The sequence below is a fragment of the Pelodiscus sinensis genome, chromosome 17 (assembly GCF_049634645.1).
Source record: "Pelodiscus sinensis isolate JC-2024 chromosome 17, ASM4963464v1, whole genome shotgun sequence".
Lineage (NCBI taxonomy): Eukaryota > Metazoa > Chordata > Testudines > Trionychidae > Pelodiscus > Pelodiscus sinensis.
The window spans coordinates 3515761-3532339 of record NC_134727.1 but is presented as its reverse complement, the minus strand read 5'-3'; the positions used below and the strand labels follow the sequence as shown (position 1 = coordinate 3532339).

At 44.7% G+C, this 16579-nt stretch overlaps 1 protein-coding gene and 1 long non-coding RNA gene across 8 annotated transcripts in view; one reads left to right on the top strand and one right to left on the bottom strand.

Annotated features, from left to right (window-relative positions):
- The window catches only part of SIL1 (SIL1 nucleotide exchange factor), a 183711-nt gene that overhangs the window by 38957 nt on the left and 128175 nt on the right, over positions 1–16579 (bottom strand). The window lies entirely within an intron of this gene.
- Positions 3974–12855, top strand: LOC112544591 (uncharacterized). 2 transcript variants are annotated; one of them, XR_003087936.2, is made up of 3 exons: positions 3974–4053; positions 11999–12108; positions 12596–12855. It is a non-coding gene; the product is annotated as an uncharacterized LOC112544591 (long non-coding RNA). The 2 variants fall into 2 exon arrangements; XR_012896294.1 differs by lacking the exon at positions 3974–4053 and adding an exon at positions 8736–8984.

The following is a 16579-nucleotide window of genomic DNA, read 5'->3' as shown; positions in this document are numbered from 1 at the left end:
TAGGGCACTCTCAAAGAATGCCCTCGCACCAACCCCTCTCCAGTACAAATATAGGTCATGCCAGCTCAGCCACTCGCACCGTCCTATAGGGTTGACAGATGGTTTCAACAAAAATACTGAACACCTCCCTCCCCCCCCCCCCCCCCCCCAAGTAAAAACCACCAGGGAAAAACATTCGGGGGGGAAAGGGGGGAACCAAAGTTGTTGAGCAAGGGGGGGGGGGGGGAAGGACCCCAAGAGTTATTGAGCAAAATAAAATAAAATAAAACAGCATGGTCCCTTTAATTGCATGCAGAGTCTGGCTAGGATAGGAAGAGTACAGGTTGAGCACTAAGACCCAGGGAAGGCATTGCTTCCCCTTGCTCAGGTCTTTAGGTTTTTTGCTGGCGACCATCTTATTTTCTTGGTCGAGCCAGAAGGGAGCTTCCCTGCGGACCCAGGTAAGCAGGAGGTCCGGGGGGCAGGAGCCTGGGGGCTGGGCCCAGTTGCTGAGTGTGTCATAGGGTTGCCAGGGAAAAACAAAACAACCCTACTGTCCTATGCTACAGGATGAACCATAACAGAAGTGACTAGGGGTGCCAGGTGTCTGGTATTGACCCGGACAGTCCGGTATTTTCGTTTCCTGTCCGGTGAAAGAAATCCTGAAAATACCGGACACCTAAAATGTCCAGTATTTTCCAGGGTTTTTCCCCAGCCAGGAGGCGAAAATACTGGACACCTGGCAACTCTAGCGCCTGGGCCCAGCCCCCACCCACCCCCAACCCTTGGACCCCATGCTTACCTGGTTCCGCAGGGAAGCTAAGTTCTGGCTTGAACAAGAACACAAAATGGCCACCGGCAGAAAGCCTAAGGACCAAGGGGAAGCAATGCCTTCCCTGGGCCTTAGGGTTCAACTTCTCCCCTGTTCCTATCCCTATTCTGACTGCACTCACTCTGAAAGGGGCAATGCTGGTTTTTTAATTATTATTATTTTTGCTTAATAAGTCGTGGAGTTTTTTTTTTTTTTTTTTTTTTTTTTTTGCTCTACAACTTTGGTCTCCCCCACCCTTTTTTTCTCTTAACAGAATTTTTTCCCTATTTTTTTTTGGGGGGGGGGGGGGGGGTGTTGGTATTTTTGATTCAGTCATCTGGCATCCCTAGAAGTGACCCACGCCCCTTTGCCCATTTCCAGCCTCAGGCAAACAGAAGCTAAGGACATCAGCCCTGCCCACTCTGGCTACCAGCCTTTGATGAACCTATCTGGTTCTTCTTTGAACCCTGTGCTAGTCAACATGGGCAAAGCAGCTTTGGAGGCAGGCAGGGCCCAAATCTATAAAGGTTTTCAGGTTAAAAGCAGTATCCAAAAGACTTCCATACCTGCCTTTTGGACCAATTTTGACTCTGATATTTTTACTCAGTTTTATTCAGTATAAAAGCCCTAAAATAAGCCAAGCGTGGAATCAGATCAAAAGTTTATTAATTTTTTTTAACTACTGTCATACCTACAGGCTTCAAACCAGATCAGGGCCCCATAGTTCTATGTACTTTGTGACAACATAGTGAGACAATTCTTTGCTCTATAGGTTCTGAGCACTTTCCAGTCTTAAGCAACGTGACCCACATCTGTCATGTACTTGTTCTCATTCTCTGTACCAGGTTTGTTTGGAAGAGGGGAATTTGTTCTAGACACCTACTTCCCTTGCTTATCTTAGAGAGGACAAGGTCAAAGAAATGAACCTTGAACTTAGAGCAGAAGCTGGTAAGGTTTCTGATGACCCTGAGACCCTTTGGAAGTTCATTTCATGGCCTTGGGATGGTCTGTCCCTACTCCAGACATTTTACAGTCTAAATAATAAAGTTAAGAAAGAAAGTGGCTAGAATTTATCAGCTCACCAGTTCAGAGTTGTTTGACTTTCTGATTGAATCTCTCTCACTCTTATGTTCTCAGTGAAAGAACAAAGGCTAATGTTTTCAACATTACCCCAGCTATTCAGAAGTCCACGACAGTCACTGGGACTGACTCCACCGGCTAGGTGGCTTAGAGTACACAAAACACAGACCATCCAGGTCAGTTCGTGGGGAATCCTGGTACTGCACAAGGTGTAGGCAGTTGATTCTGCCCTTTGAGTCATCCCTCTCCACCAGTTACACATGGGGGTAGAGGGTGCTGTTTGGATGAGTCTTAAAAATCAGGATTCTAAGTAGGGATGTTAGATATAGTGTAATTGAATAGTCGTGTAACTGCACAAAATATTATAATTACAAGACTATTCTATATTCCCCCAGGGGCAGGCCTAGCAGCCACTGCGCTCCTGGCCCCAATACCGGGGCACCCCCTGCCACCAAGGGCAGGGTAGCAGGCTGAGCCGATCCACGAGGGGAGCCAGTTTAAAAATTAGCTCCCTTCGTGGACTGGCTGCCTGCATGAAACAGAGGCAGCAGAATGGGATGGCAGCAGCCTCTGCCCACGGTGGGCCCAGACTTGCCACAGACAAAGGCTGCTCCGTGGAATGCAGAGCAGCCTGTCCACAGGGAACTCAAACCCCCCAGACAGAGGCTGTTCTGCAGCAGCCACCACTGCCCTCTGCTCTGCCAGCTCCCCCCAGCACCAGCTCCTGCCTCGCCCCTCCCCCCGTAGGAAGCAGGAACAGGGGGCACGCTGCTTAAAGCCAGTTTCTCATGGTCACCACCCCCTCGCAGCCTCTAATTCAGAGGCAGCGGGGGGGGGGGGGGGGAGATGTGAGTAGTCGACAAGATTAACTGATAGTCGACTACACGTTGAGATCCCTAGTTCTGGATGTCATGTCACTATTCACAAGAGTAGTGTTGCTAGCAGTAGCGTCCCAGACAACATAGCAATAGATGGGTAAGAAATACCTCACTGTCCAAATTGTCCCAAATTGCTGCTGTTAATATTACTACTACTAATTTTTAGTAGCACTCACAATGTAATGTACCTTGCCCTTTCCAAACATAAAAACAGGCAGATTCTATGCCCCAAAATGTCTGTATTTAGAGCCTTGCACCGATACAAAATTCGTATTCTGCAAAAATGAGCTGTGGATATCGGCCTCCACCTCCACAGGTATCTGCTGATTTGCAGAGCGCTCTCTGTGTTGGAAGGATCGGTGTACACTGCAATCAGAGGTGCGACCACAGCACTAGTAGATATACCTGAGCTAGCCTGACTACCAACAGCAATGAGGCACCAGTCACACCTCTGGACTGCCATTAGATGCCCATTGGTGACCAGAGCTTTAGCTAAGGGGCTGTTTCATTGCGGTACAGGTGTTCGGGCGTGGGCTGCAGCCCGAGTTCTGGGACCCTCTCACCTTACACAGAAATATTAATGGGCCCAACCAACAGCTGAGGCTTAGGGCAAGAGAGGAGGTGGCTTTCTCCTGGTGCTCCATCACGGGGGGCGGGTCTGCATTCAGACATGACCCGTGTTTGGGGATGCCACCATTATATCTGAAATGGGCAAGGTGGTGATGTACTTCTCCTGGACATCCATCTCAGCTGCTTCTTTCATAGTTGAAAGGTATTTTTGTGGCCACTATCATTTTATTCTCTTTAAAAACTTAACAGGTTGTTTTCTAACACCATCATTTTTATTGAACAGTAAGTAATAAAATCGTCGTCATCGAATTTGGCTCCATTTTGCAATGGGACCAGGAATCCTAGCTGGTTGATTGGCTCATCTCAGCACGGAGTATCTTGTTGTCATGTTACAATATCATTTGCTAGTCAAGTTGGGTCCATTATTGTCTGTAAAGCACAGCTCTGTCCCTTCCTGTGACCTGCCTTCAGTAACTGTTGCCATGGTTATTACATTTCAGTGCTTTTCAGCGAGGGGATGCTGCAAATGCTGGATTGCCTCTAGAAGCAGTGATTTATGTGGCCGCAGTTAGGAATAATGGGTTCAAATTGCTTACTGAAGCCAACCATTGCTATTATTTTTAGTTTGATCCTATCTACTTTCTGGTCTGTGCCAGGTTCAAGAGCATAGTGGAGGTTGGGAAATATGCACAGAAGAATAAATGCTTCCTAAAGAGAACAAAACATTTATCAAACGTGAGTAGATTAGCGGTCTCTCTTTATACAAAGCCTCCACTTTTCAATCAACCACAGACTGTTATGAGGAGGCAGAGCAATGAACTAATGAATACATCCCGCAGGGTAGGAGTGAGATGTAGAACTAGTACGAGGCTGCAGAATACGGCCTAATGGTATAATCATATTATAGGCCAAAAATGCACACAAGAGAAAGAACTGGGTGTAATTAGCATCATGGTTCTCCATCCTGCAGTCCCCACGTTGCTCCATGAGCGCTCTCCTAGTGAGAGGGCTGCTCCCACCACTCTGTATGAGCTCTGCTAGAGGGACAGGGCTTAGCACTATAGCTCTTGGTGGGTGCAAAAGGGGCAAGATTTGAGCCACATTTCAGTCACATTTCAAGCTTAAAAAGGTCTTTAAAAGTGGAACTAATTTTGTTGAATTAGTTTAAACTGCAGTTCCACTCGCAAAAATAATGTAAAAAATCAGCATAGAAGACTGGCCATAGTGGTAGAGCCCTGCAAATCAGCTCATTGCTGTGGATATGGAGACCAATTTTATTTCTGAAACTCTGCAAATCTGTGAATAGCTCTAGATCATTTTTGCAGATTCCCTCTCTCTGAGCTGGGTTGGCTCTGCAAGACTAGGAATCATAAATTTTGTATCTGCACAAGGCTCTGCATATTAGGTCAGACAAAAGGCTTATCTACCCCATATTATGGGGTCTTGTAAATGTTTCTATGCCGCTTGCAGAGACTTCGCAGTTGGCACCTTCTTTTAGAGCAGATCTGCTCCCAAACTGTATTTTACTCAGATACATAGCATCGTAAATAAGCTTTTTTGCTTTTTATCAATCCTAGCCTTGCAGAGCCAACCCAGTGCGGAGAGAGGGAATTGGAGTCTGTGAATATGTTTACATTAGAGAGGTCTAAAACTTACACTGATGTAGCTACACTGCTCAAGAGCACGAAAAATTCACACCCTGAGAGACACAGTTAAGATGACCTAAAACCTGGGGTAGACACCACTAAGTTGATGGCGGAATTCTTTTGTTAACCTACCCATCACCTCTTGAGAGCGTGGATTTACTGCAGTGACTGAAAACCCCTCCTGTCTCTGCAGGGAGCATGTGCACAGACGAGTGGTTCGTAACTTGCAGCCAGTGGGCTATTTGTGGCCCATGTGATACCCGCAGGGTCATACAGGCAGTATTGGATGTAGCCCACAAAAATAAATTGATTGAGGGCCACTGGCTATAGCGACACCTGCACAGCCCCAGAGTGCAGATGTGTATCATCCCAAGCAAGTCACTGAATTCCAACCAGTTAGAGCTCTGCCAAGAGCCCCTGAGGCACTCGCTGCCCTACGTACAGTACCATCAGTGCTGGGGTGAGGCAGAAGGAGGAACAAGCCAGCCGGACTCTCAGAATCAAAATAGAATTTTTGCAGGGCTGCCAGCAATAAACCTGTTTTGTTATTAATCTCAACTCGTTTGATCCGGAGGCAGACAAATTTGGGATGCAACAACAGCGCTTTTAGGGTCACTCTGCAGAGCAGGACTGCACTTTAAGTTGCCCTAAAAGCATTAAAAATATTAAAACGTTTAAATGGATAAAATCCCACCTCCATCTATAGAGTATGACAGCAATTACCCAGACTCCACACTTGGTAAAATGCCAATTTCTCTGTCCTTCACTCTCCCTGTTCACCTATTGCTGTCTTACCCCTCTGCCAATCATATCAGTTCACCACTAAGGTTCTGTAAGCAAATATGTAGTGCTAGACTAATGCTCCTTCTGTGACCAGAATGAGTGTGGCACATACTAACTGGCCCTAAGAGAATGTGCATGGCCCAAATAATGACACACTGTTTTCTTGATGGTGATATATTAAATCCTGAATCATTTTAGAACATACACACTCCAAAGAAATCTTGATTGAGTCCTTTCAGAGTTACCAAAGTTTAGACCAGGGCTACTCAACTTTGGAAACCCCGGGGGCCACAATGATACTCACAGCACATACTGAGGGCCGCCACTTAAGTGTGGTTGCATATACATGCAAATATATATGCAAATTGTTTTCACACTGATGGGCACAAATACAAAGATTAAGGCAAGACTACACAACACGCAGGCCCCATTTAAGTCAGTTCTGCTGATATTAATAAATACAATATTTACCCAATTTCCACCCATATGACAGCACTTTTAGGGTACGTCTAGACTACAGGCTTTTGTCAACAGAGGCTTTGTCAACAGACACTGTCGACAAAGCCTCTGTCGAAAAACAGCGTCTTGACTACAGCCAGTTCTGTCAACAAAGCAAGCCACTTTTTCGACAGAGTCTAGACACTCTCTTTTGAAAAAGCCAAGTGTGGATGCAATAGCGCCTTCTTTCGATATAACTCTGTCGACAAAAAGCGTTATTCCTCATCGAATGAGGTTTACCACCGTCGACAGAACTCGGCGGTAGTGTAGATGCAGGTATAGTTTTGTCGACAAAAGTCCACTTTTGTTAACAAACCCTGTAGTCTAGACACACCCTTAATGAACAATGACAGTCCAGAAATTTAACTAATACAACGCATATCAACAGAAGATCCTTATACTGACTACTTTTTTGTTTTTGGCTCCCAACCGCAGGCCGCAAACAAATGGGCTGTGTGTTTAGCCCTGGTATAGACAAAAACAAAATTTATACTGGTTCTAGTTAAGCTAACCAGATCAGCAGTTTTCAAACTGTGGGGTCAGGACCCCAAAGTGGATTGCAACCCTATTTTAAGGGAGTTGCCAAGGCCTTGCTGGAGCCGGGATAGAAGGGGTTCAGCCTTGGGCTTCAGGGCTCAGGCTTCACGCCTCACTCTTGGGGTTGTGCGGTAATTTTTGTTAATGGAAGGGGTCCCAGCACAATGAAACTTGAAAAACGCTGACCTAGATGTCTTAAATTCGTTAGTCTGTAATTTAACAATAGAACCTTGCTAATTCCTGCGTCACTAATCTGCAGTCTACTCATCTACAAACCTAGTAATTCCCAGAGGGGGGCAAGAAAACCCACAAGTAGCCTCCTATCATTCCTCAGCAAAGATTTCATGGCAGAATCCTGCTGAAGGGGCTCACGTTACGGAGCCTTCCTTAGATTTACAAAATGCACAACAGCACCTTGGCTGCTGCGCTACAGGGCACCATGAATAATGGAAACCAAATTTCACTTGTCAGAACTAGCGAACGTGCATTTTGTGTGGCACTAGCCTTGATGTTCAGCAGGTTTGTTCGACTCCTCACTAATTTGCCAATGCTGGCCCTTCATACCAGCTCCCCTTGTCACTTGTGCAAGTAAGCAAGGTGCTGACCAAGTTCTTACATTCAGAAAGCTACTCCTGCTTTGATACCGGGACCAACTTTCAGAGCACATCATTACAGGGGGGAACCTCATTCCAGCTTCCTCTGCCCCCTACTCAGAGGGTAGTGACGCCTCAGCAGACGCATTGGGGATTCCCTATGACAGCTTCACCCCATCACTGTGCAGGGTGGGTTGGCTGGTCTATCTGTCACACTACTCCTCTTGTTGGAGGAACCACCTGGAGAGCTGTGTCCTCAGTTCATCTGTATCTGTGGTCTCAGATACGGACCAGGCCCATGCCGCAGTGTCACCTTTAACATCTTGCACTGGGGAGTGGATTTGACCTTCTGGGCCAAATCTTTACTCCTTTAAAATTAATGTTAAAACTTCTATTAACCATAACTGGAACAATTTAGCAAGTTAAAGCTTCCTCCTGCTTCTTCTCTCCTCTCCCCCCCCCCCCCCCCAAAATGTGGTGTAATTTACCTGCACGGGGGCAGGACCAGATGAGGGCAGGATCCAGGGGGCCGAAGGAGATGCTGTATGGCCTGGTCAGTCTACTACTGCGTAGCCTATCAAGTTACTTTCCTATCATGCTAATAATATGTTTGTGTTAATTTAGATTTGGTAATAGTTAAAAACTCTAATTCAAGAAATCTTCTAAAAGCTGCCCTCAGCATTCCCGTAGGCCCTTTGTGTTAGCCTGACTGATGTCTTGGTGCAGGTGTAATACACTAGGCCTTATGTCTGCCCAAGTTTGTAAAGGCCGCTAATACTAACAGCAGCATTCAACTCCTTGGGGGAGGGCTTTGCCATTAACCCACCTGGGTACGGTACAGCCCAGCCCTAGGCTGCATGGTGAGTCAGATTTCCCTGCAGTGCAGTGGCTCCTGCTCCAGAGTATAACAAGATGGTCCAGCCTCTGAATGCACTTTCCAAAGAGTGCCATGTCTGCATTACAATCAATTAGAGGAGAGGCTTGCACTTGAATGAGAGAACAGACAAACTCACAGTCCAGATCAAGTAACATGGGGTTATATTTTATCTTTTGTCCACGCTGCAACAGGCTGTTTGCAAGATCAGCAGGAGCTGAGGTTTGCAGACTTCCGTGGTTGAGAGACAGTCTCACCCCGATACCGGTCATAACTTAGTTATGGTGTCCCGGGCCTGAAAAAGGGGAACTTAGGTCTGGACCTCTCACCCACACAGGATGGTGGGAACAAGACCCTCAGACTCAGCAGATGTATTACTAAATATAAGTCCCAAAAAAATGGGTTCAGGCTGAGTTGAGCAATCAGGGGACAGGTTGCGATAGATAACCACAAAGGCCCACGGCAACAAACTGATAATAAGTTAAGAGCAATGATACATTGACCAATAGGAAAAGAACACTTCAGCATTAGAAACACCCCCTATTGAATATGCATAAAACATGTTAGCGTCAGTGTCACTTGGTATAAAGGTGGGACCCCAGCCCAGCAGCAATAGGGAGGAGAAGATGTCGTCCTTGGAAGAGTCAGAACTATGGCCCCTGGTGATGATGGGGAAGGTGAAGGTAATGAGAAAGATGATGGGCTAACACCTAAGATTGTTCTAGAAGGAATGATGTAAGTATATGGTAAGGAAATATGAATGTACGTGTACATTCCCTGTCTTATGAAATTGAGGTGTTTGTGACTATGCCAACCTTATTAATAAACTGTAAATATTGTAACTACACAAGAGTTTCTATATTGTGAGTATTGCAATTGTGCACATCAGGGTTCCCAATCACAGTATAACTGAATATTGGGCCTGATCTTGGGACAGAGAACCTGTTAACCCTAAAGGTGGGTAATTCGAATTTAAACACTCTTAGATCATGCTACAGCTGTTAGTAGATCTTCTGCCTTCTTCCATCACAAAGATCCAAGGAGCTATTTTAGCTATTGGACTGAACTAGCCTTTACAAAACAGCTCCCTGGTTATTCATTATGCTCCCCACCTGTGCAGCTCCTGAGGATTTCCAGAGAGGTTTTCTCCCAAGGGCTGGTCAAATTGCGTGGAACAGAATATGCCATATGTGGCCAACCAAACTATTCCAGGTTGCAGCATTTACATGTGCTCTTGCCAGTTTTTACAGGGACTCAGGGTATTAAAATCCTGAAGAGAAAATTCCTTATAATGTTTTGTTGTATTCCTTTCTTACATATTTCACTTTAGTAAATCAAGACAAAACCTACCTTACAGGAAAGATCATTAAAAGGTGTTTTGTTATGGACTCAAAAAACGAATCTGGAAATGCTCAAGACAAGAACATCACAATCAATACTATTGCTTTGCATGCCCCCCTACCTTCCCCAGAGAATCTTAACACACTTGGCAAATACTTCTGAATGTAGTCACCCTCTATGCAGTACAGCAGAATTAGCCTCATTTTACAGATGGTAAATGAAAGCACAGGGAAATGAAGAGACTTTTCCAAGGTCATATGTAATGTATGGCTGGGTGAAAAACAGAACCCTGATCTGACGATGCTCAGTCCCATGCCAGCTACACATTCGTCTCCCCCTCCCGTTCTGTGTTCTGGAGTCTCATAAATGTTCCCTCAAAAACCACTAATTCATCTCGCTCTGCTCTGGACCTAGGGATTAATTTTGGGTCTGCAAATCTAAACATCTGTTGAGCTTCAAATTAAAATCGAACCTACATTTATATGCAATGGACACATAAGCTCCTGATTTTCTACACGTCACCATGCATCTGCCCAATGTACTATTATCTATATTTACCAATTTGTCAACACCTTTCATGTGTGCACTTTCAAGGTTCTGTGCTAAACAATATTAAAACAAACACTTTGTGTTACTTTGTTTCTCTCAATTCCATTTTAAAAGCTGGAATATGAGACAGTAAATTGGACCAATTTTATAAAGTGACATCTGTATTTTTTACATTTTTTTTCCCAACTTCTACCTTGAGGAGATTCAGGTTAGAATAATCTCTCTCATGACACTGATTGAATGGGATCAAGCTCTGACTCAGTTTGACTCTTGAAGGATTCAATTAATCATAAAGCCAATTCCATTTTGGCTCCATCTGTCTTTATTCCTTTGGGAACTAATAATTGCTCACTGTGTTTTCACACACTAGTTGAACTGAAATTAAGACCAATTTCAGTATTAAGCACTCAAGAAGAAAATGCATTTCTTGAAGGAAAAATTTCAGAGCCAGTATAGTTTCCAGTCTGATTCAGATAGTATTAAATAAACAGAGCTGCACCATTTTAATTCAAAATTCACAAGACTATGAAATAGCCACATACATGAATTTCTCCTTGCTATAACTCACACTCACACACCTCTAAAACCACACCGATCATCATGCAGTTTTTTTCGGAAGCAATGTGAGAAACACAACAGCGGGAAATTAAATTGTACCTAAGCGGACAACACAGGTTCCTGCTTGTTACACCGATCCCAGACCAGAAATTGGAAATGGCGCTATGAGACACGTGTCACTAACTGCTTGGGATTGGGAAGAAACGTACTCGTTAGGTATTCAACTGTACAATTTACCATTATAAGGGTTCTTATACCTTCCTCTGCAGCATCTAGTCAAAGGATACTCGAGTGGATGGGACCACTGACATGATCTGATAGGACAATTCCTGTGTGGATGTGATGGCTCTATAGTGGCCTAGGTAAAATGAGCTGGCGATCAGAGTGTTGACAAGGCTAGAGGGGGACAAGCCACTGCTGCCATGCCTGTGCATTCTGGGAGTAGGCTCCAGGGTTGACCAAAATACAAGCACACTTTAAATACTACTGAATGGAGATTTCAGATTAATAGAAGTTGGGACATTCAAAATTCAGGTTAAATTTCACCCCTAACTGAACTGTGCCAAAAAGAATATACATACAGGTAGAAACAACTGCAAAGAAAAGTGAACAAAATATAAGCATTGGTGAACAGGATTGGGTTTTTTTCAGCCACATTTTGTTTATTGCTATGGTCCATCAAACACCATCTGACTGCTATTGGAGTCCCTTACATGTCCCTGCCCCTTTATTTTCAGCACTCTCAGGAAAAGAGACTCTGGAAAGGACTGCTGTAAAAGATTATTCTGTGCCGTCCATGTTAAATTCATTAGATACTAAAACAGTGAATCTGTGAAAAATTAAATGCACTAGAGGGACAGCTAGACACTTCTGATTGAAGGCTGAGGGCTTAGATGTGAAAACGGACTCCTTTGATGACTGCCTTATGGAAAAGGTTGACGTACCCTGGAAACTTATTAAATACAGCAGAAAAGAAGAGTGGCGTATGGCATGGAAATCTGGTGAACCAAATTAGCTTTAAAATGTATTCAGATTTCATGTAGTCAGGTGTCAAGGGGCCGAGACGCGATGGGAAGTGGAGATAAGATTTCCCAGAAACAAGGAGATAACTGTGATTTAATGCGTGTGACAGAGAATTACTTACTTGCAGGTGTTCTATAGCACACCTTTTTTCTGGGCCTGGCCAGCAGAGACTCCAGTAGCTCAGCATGCTGAGTTACGGATCTTGCAGTCAGTAAAGCAAGTTGTCCCATCATGAAATGCGACGCAGCTCCTAGGGTTTCCTATTGTTTTCTTTTCAGTGAAAGCTGGATCATCTGTATCCATTTTAGTGTGTGTCTGTGTGCATCTGTCCATTGGGGGCTGCCATCCCACCAAGGCACTGCCGTCTCGCCTGCCAGCAGCACCCTGAGTAAGTAGCCCCCAAACCCCAAATCCTTCCCCCCACCCCAGCTCTTGGCACTGGAGGTAGGGGGAGAGAAAATGCTCCTGGCACGAAGGGCAGGGGAGCTGGGGAGAAAGAAAATGCCCTGGTATCCAGGCAGGGCTGGATAGAGAGAAAAGGCCCATGCTGGATGGGACCCCGCCCCCCCCCCCCCACACACACACACTCTGAGCCCTTCCTCATCCCCCAACCCTCACTATCACATCCCCCTGTCCCTAGACTCCTGCACTGCCCCCCCATTCCGAAGCCTCTGCTATGATTCCTGCACCCCCACACCTCCAGCCCCCTGCCCTAAAGGACTTGGGCAACACTAGGTAAGTCTGCTAGTATGGTGTAAAAAGTGACTACGATGTGCCCCAATAATGGCCGAGGCACTGAACGTCTTGGGGATGACAGATGGGGAATGGCTGTGAGAACAATCATTTCAGGCCAGTAACTCTTTTTTCTCTGGCAGGATACAGTATAACAAATCCCACTCACAGAAATACAAAGCTCTCAGAAGCTCTCGATGGGGGAAAAAAGCAACGGCTGAAGAGACAGTACAAACGACACTACTGGAGGAAGAATTTGGTCAGAGTACACTAGGTGTCCAGGGTGCCCACCTGAAACTGGCTTTTCCTGTCAATTAGTCTCTCTGTCCTGTAGCTACCATCCTTCCGCTCACTGCTACCAGCCGACACACTGCTTACTTACCCACCTGGGCAGACTGGTTCTTTTGGGTGGTAGCCAACCCTTTGTCCATTGATGCTTCCATCTAAATAGAGGATCATCAAATTTTACTGACCCTGCTGTCCAACTATCCCTTGGAATTCTAGGCCCAAAACCAAGATAGAGTCCCCAAATCGCCATCCTACAGCAAGAGGGCAAAAGAATCGGGGCCCTGTTAGCTTCAACGTGGATTCTGAACCCTGACCTTGACATTTCTTATTTCTTCCTTACTTCTCATCAACATAAGCAGGAAACAGCCTTTGACACAATCAAAGCAAGCAACTACTTGGGGTCACGATCTTTGGGGGCCCTCATCCCAGGCAAGCTCTGCATCTAATCAGCCAGTCCCATCTCCCACTACAGCCAAGCAACAAGAGGGAGAGAATTCGTGGTCAGAGCGCCTGGCTCCTTAACCTCTGGCACCTGGCCACACAGGCAGCTCAGTCAAATCCTCAGTTCTAAAAACTTGAAACCCCACATACTGCAAGAGCTCAACACCTCACTGACAAAAACTGATTGTAACACTGAAGTTTATACAGGGTCAATCTGACTGCCAAAACTCACTGCACATACTTGCAGTACAAATGTACAAAATCAGAAGCTGTGGTCAGAAAAACAGAAGCAGAGGGAACGGTCATCTGGATCAGTAGCAAACTACAATCTTCTCTAGGCCAGCTTTGTCCATGACAGACCCTAATCAGAACTGGTACATAACTTAGGCGATGCCATGCATTCAATGCTTTTGTTGTTCTACCTCTTTCCCCCGCTCTGATCTTCTTTGCTGGTTTAGTTTACTTTTAAAACCAAGTCACTAACGCAGAATAATGATAGCCCCCTCCAGCATTTCATGCAACGTGATTAAAGGGTTGCCCAATTGCTCTTATTTGTGGAACATTTTGTACCTACTAGTTTGAAAATACAGAAAACAAGTGAAACTAAAAGTCACGGCAGGTTAGGAAAATAATGTAGGTGTTACAGAGAAAATGCTTTGAAGCCATTAGCTGAGCATAGAGGCTGTAGTAAAAAAAGAAAAACAATATCTGAGCAAATAAACATAGGCAGAGGAGACAATGAAATCTACCTTGTTGTTTCACAAAACACTGTTTATGCCTTTGCTAGACTTCCATTCAAGTTCTTTATTCTTCGAGAAGGTGATTATAACTTCAGGTAACCAGGCTGCATACATATTTTAAAGGGAAACAGCAGGAACTAGAATTCTGTAATGCACTGCACATACTACACATTTACTAAAGAAAAGAGGGAACAAATAACGAGTTTTCCATACACCACAGCGGTTCCTCCATCAGCAGCTGGGTCTCTCGGCTCTCCCACTAAATGCTGCCTTCTTTGTGATACATCGTAGGACTGTATCACACAGTTTTACCACTGGAAGGGAGGGGTGTAGGAAGTGCTGTGCAGTTCCCAGAATGCCTTCCTCAAGGACTGGTAGGTCATGAATGCAGTGGGTACAAGCTACAAAACCTGCAGATCTGGACACACAAGAGGTTCTGAGCCTACGAGAGGCTGTCTTCTCCCTCTGACTTTATTCTCCTGGTTACCTCTCCCTCCACGAAAGCAGCGTCCTAAGGAGCTATGATCCCATTAGCCACACCTCACCCACGCAGGTAGAATGGCACAGAATTCCCTGCAGGGGGTAATTCTGCATGCTGGTTGCAAGTGAGTATGTTTGGAAGGAGTGCAGAAGCATGATGCAAAACTTCTGCTCCCCCACAAATATCTGTCTCCTGTGCACATTTCAGATGACTTCTGCTCACTCTGATAAAGAATGTAGAGGGAATATCCAGGCAGTTGTACTATTTTCCCTACTGGGATATTCAGACTTATTAGGACTGAGAGAATTCAGGTCATATTAAAAGCCTTCGGAAATCATCAAAGTTGAACACTGCTGTAATGTGAATTATATGTATTCAAGGGCGGTCCGAGATGAGCTGTCGGCAACTGGCGCCCCAGGCGGAATGCGTGATTGGCACCCCCGCCTCCGAGACGAGCTACCAGCAACTGGAGCCCTAGACAGAATGCGCGATCGGTGCCCCCGCATCCAAAGCCCTCAACGGCGGTCCATCATCATTGGGCGCCCCGTTTAACACGGCCCCCTGGGCGACTGCCGAGTCTGTCTATATGCACGGGCTGCCCCTGTATGTATTTAAAATGTGGTTGTGGAAACACAATCCAAGGGTAAAAGCACCAGATGGAGGGCCAGAAGGTCCAGGTCCTATCCCATGACTTAGTGCCCTTAGGCAAGTCACTTAATCTGGGCTCATTTTTCCAGCTACAGAATGGCTTCCCAATTCCCACTCCCTACAGGTTACATTCACTGATAGTGGCGAAGTACTCTGAGATCCTTAATTTAAAAAGAGTACAGGAACACAAAGTATTATCTTCATTAAAAGGCGGATGGCTTACCTGGTTTTAAATTAATTATGAAACACAGAAATTACCTTTAACACACAGCCAAAAATATTGAAACCTTGATTTCTAGATATTTCTAAGTCTCAGTTCTCTGTCCTCCTGCATCTCATGAGATTACAAAGACAGCAGTTTGCTATTTGATTGTTAATTATTCTTTTTCATTATATTTCAAATACTTAAAAATGTTTAGGGATTTACTCTTCTGTGTAATTATATGTAATGATTAAACCAGGTTTTATACTGCACTGCAGTTTTTCCTTTAAGGTTATTTGTTATGGGGAAAGGCTAAACAGACCGAGTTCATTTTCATTACAGAAAACTTTAAGGTGAACCAATAAAATTAATTTGAAATTAAAGTGCAGTGAGGCTTGATAATTCCACACTAGTAAGGGGTTTAAACAAAAACAGGAGAGATGATCTAAAAACAAGAAAGTATGAGCAACCTGGGAATCCAGCTAGAATTAATTCATCTGAAAGGGCGGTACACACAGAAATAAATTGTCAAACAAGACCACTGAAGCAAATACGGAAAATGAATGAAGAGATAGCAAGCGGCTGAAGTGTATACAAAGAAGCTGGAGGAAGCAGGGTCAAACAAGAAAATGGATTTGAAGTAAAGGTGTAGGGACAGGGCTTGTTAGGTGACGTGAATTTATTTTCCTGACCAGAAATTCTAATGTCCTGATCAGTTAAGAATGCACCAGTTTTAATTTTTTCTCCTTTTTAATGCTTTATGCCAGACCCTAAATGTTGTTTAACAGGAGCAACTGTCAACTGGTTTCAGTGCAAAATTTGAGTATTTCAAATGCTTAAAAACTGGTAGAACCTGTTCAGTTGTCAAGGGGGAACTTTTCAGATGCAGGTGCCGACTAGCCACTTTTTTATCTCATTGAGGTTGGCTATAATAGGAAGATCACACAAGTATGGAGAACGGACATCACTGAATGATGGGCAGTGGTAAGGGACACCCCTGTTGTGAGAGAGGAAGGAATAAAGCAGTAGGATCGAGAGGGAAGATGCTCAGATATCAGGGAGAGCACAGAATACATAACCACACACAGACGACAGATTCATTAGGCCTTGAAAAAAAGGATTTTCCTGTGTTTTTTAGGAAAGTGAATATGCACATCTCTTCTGTTACTCCTCCCCTCACAGCAGCATCAGCTACTGTAACACACACTGGGGTTCTCTGTAATTTATGAATACGGGATTTTGATCCGTTTAATGGGATGTTTACTGTATTAATATGTTAGTTTAGTTTAATAAAGAGATTGTAAGATAGACAGGAAGTGAAAAAATG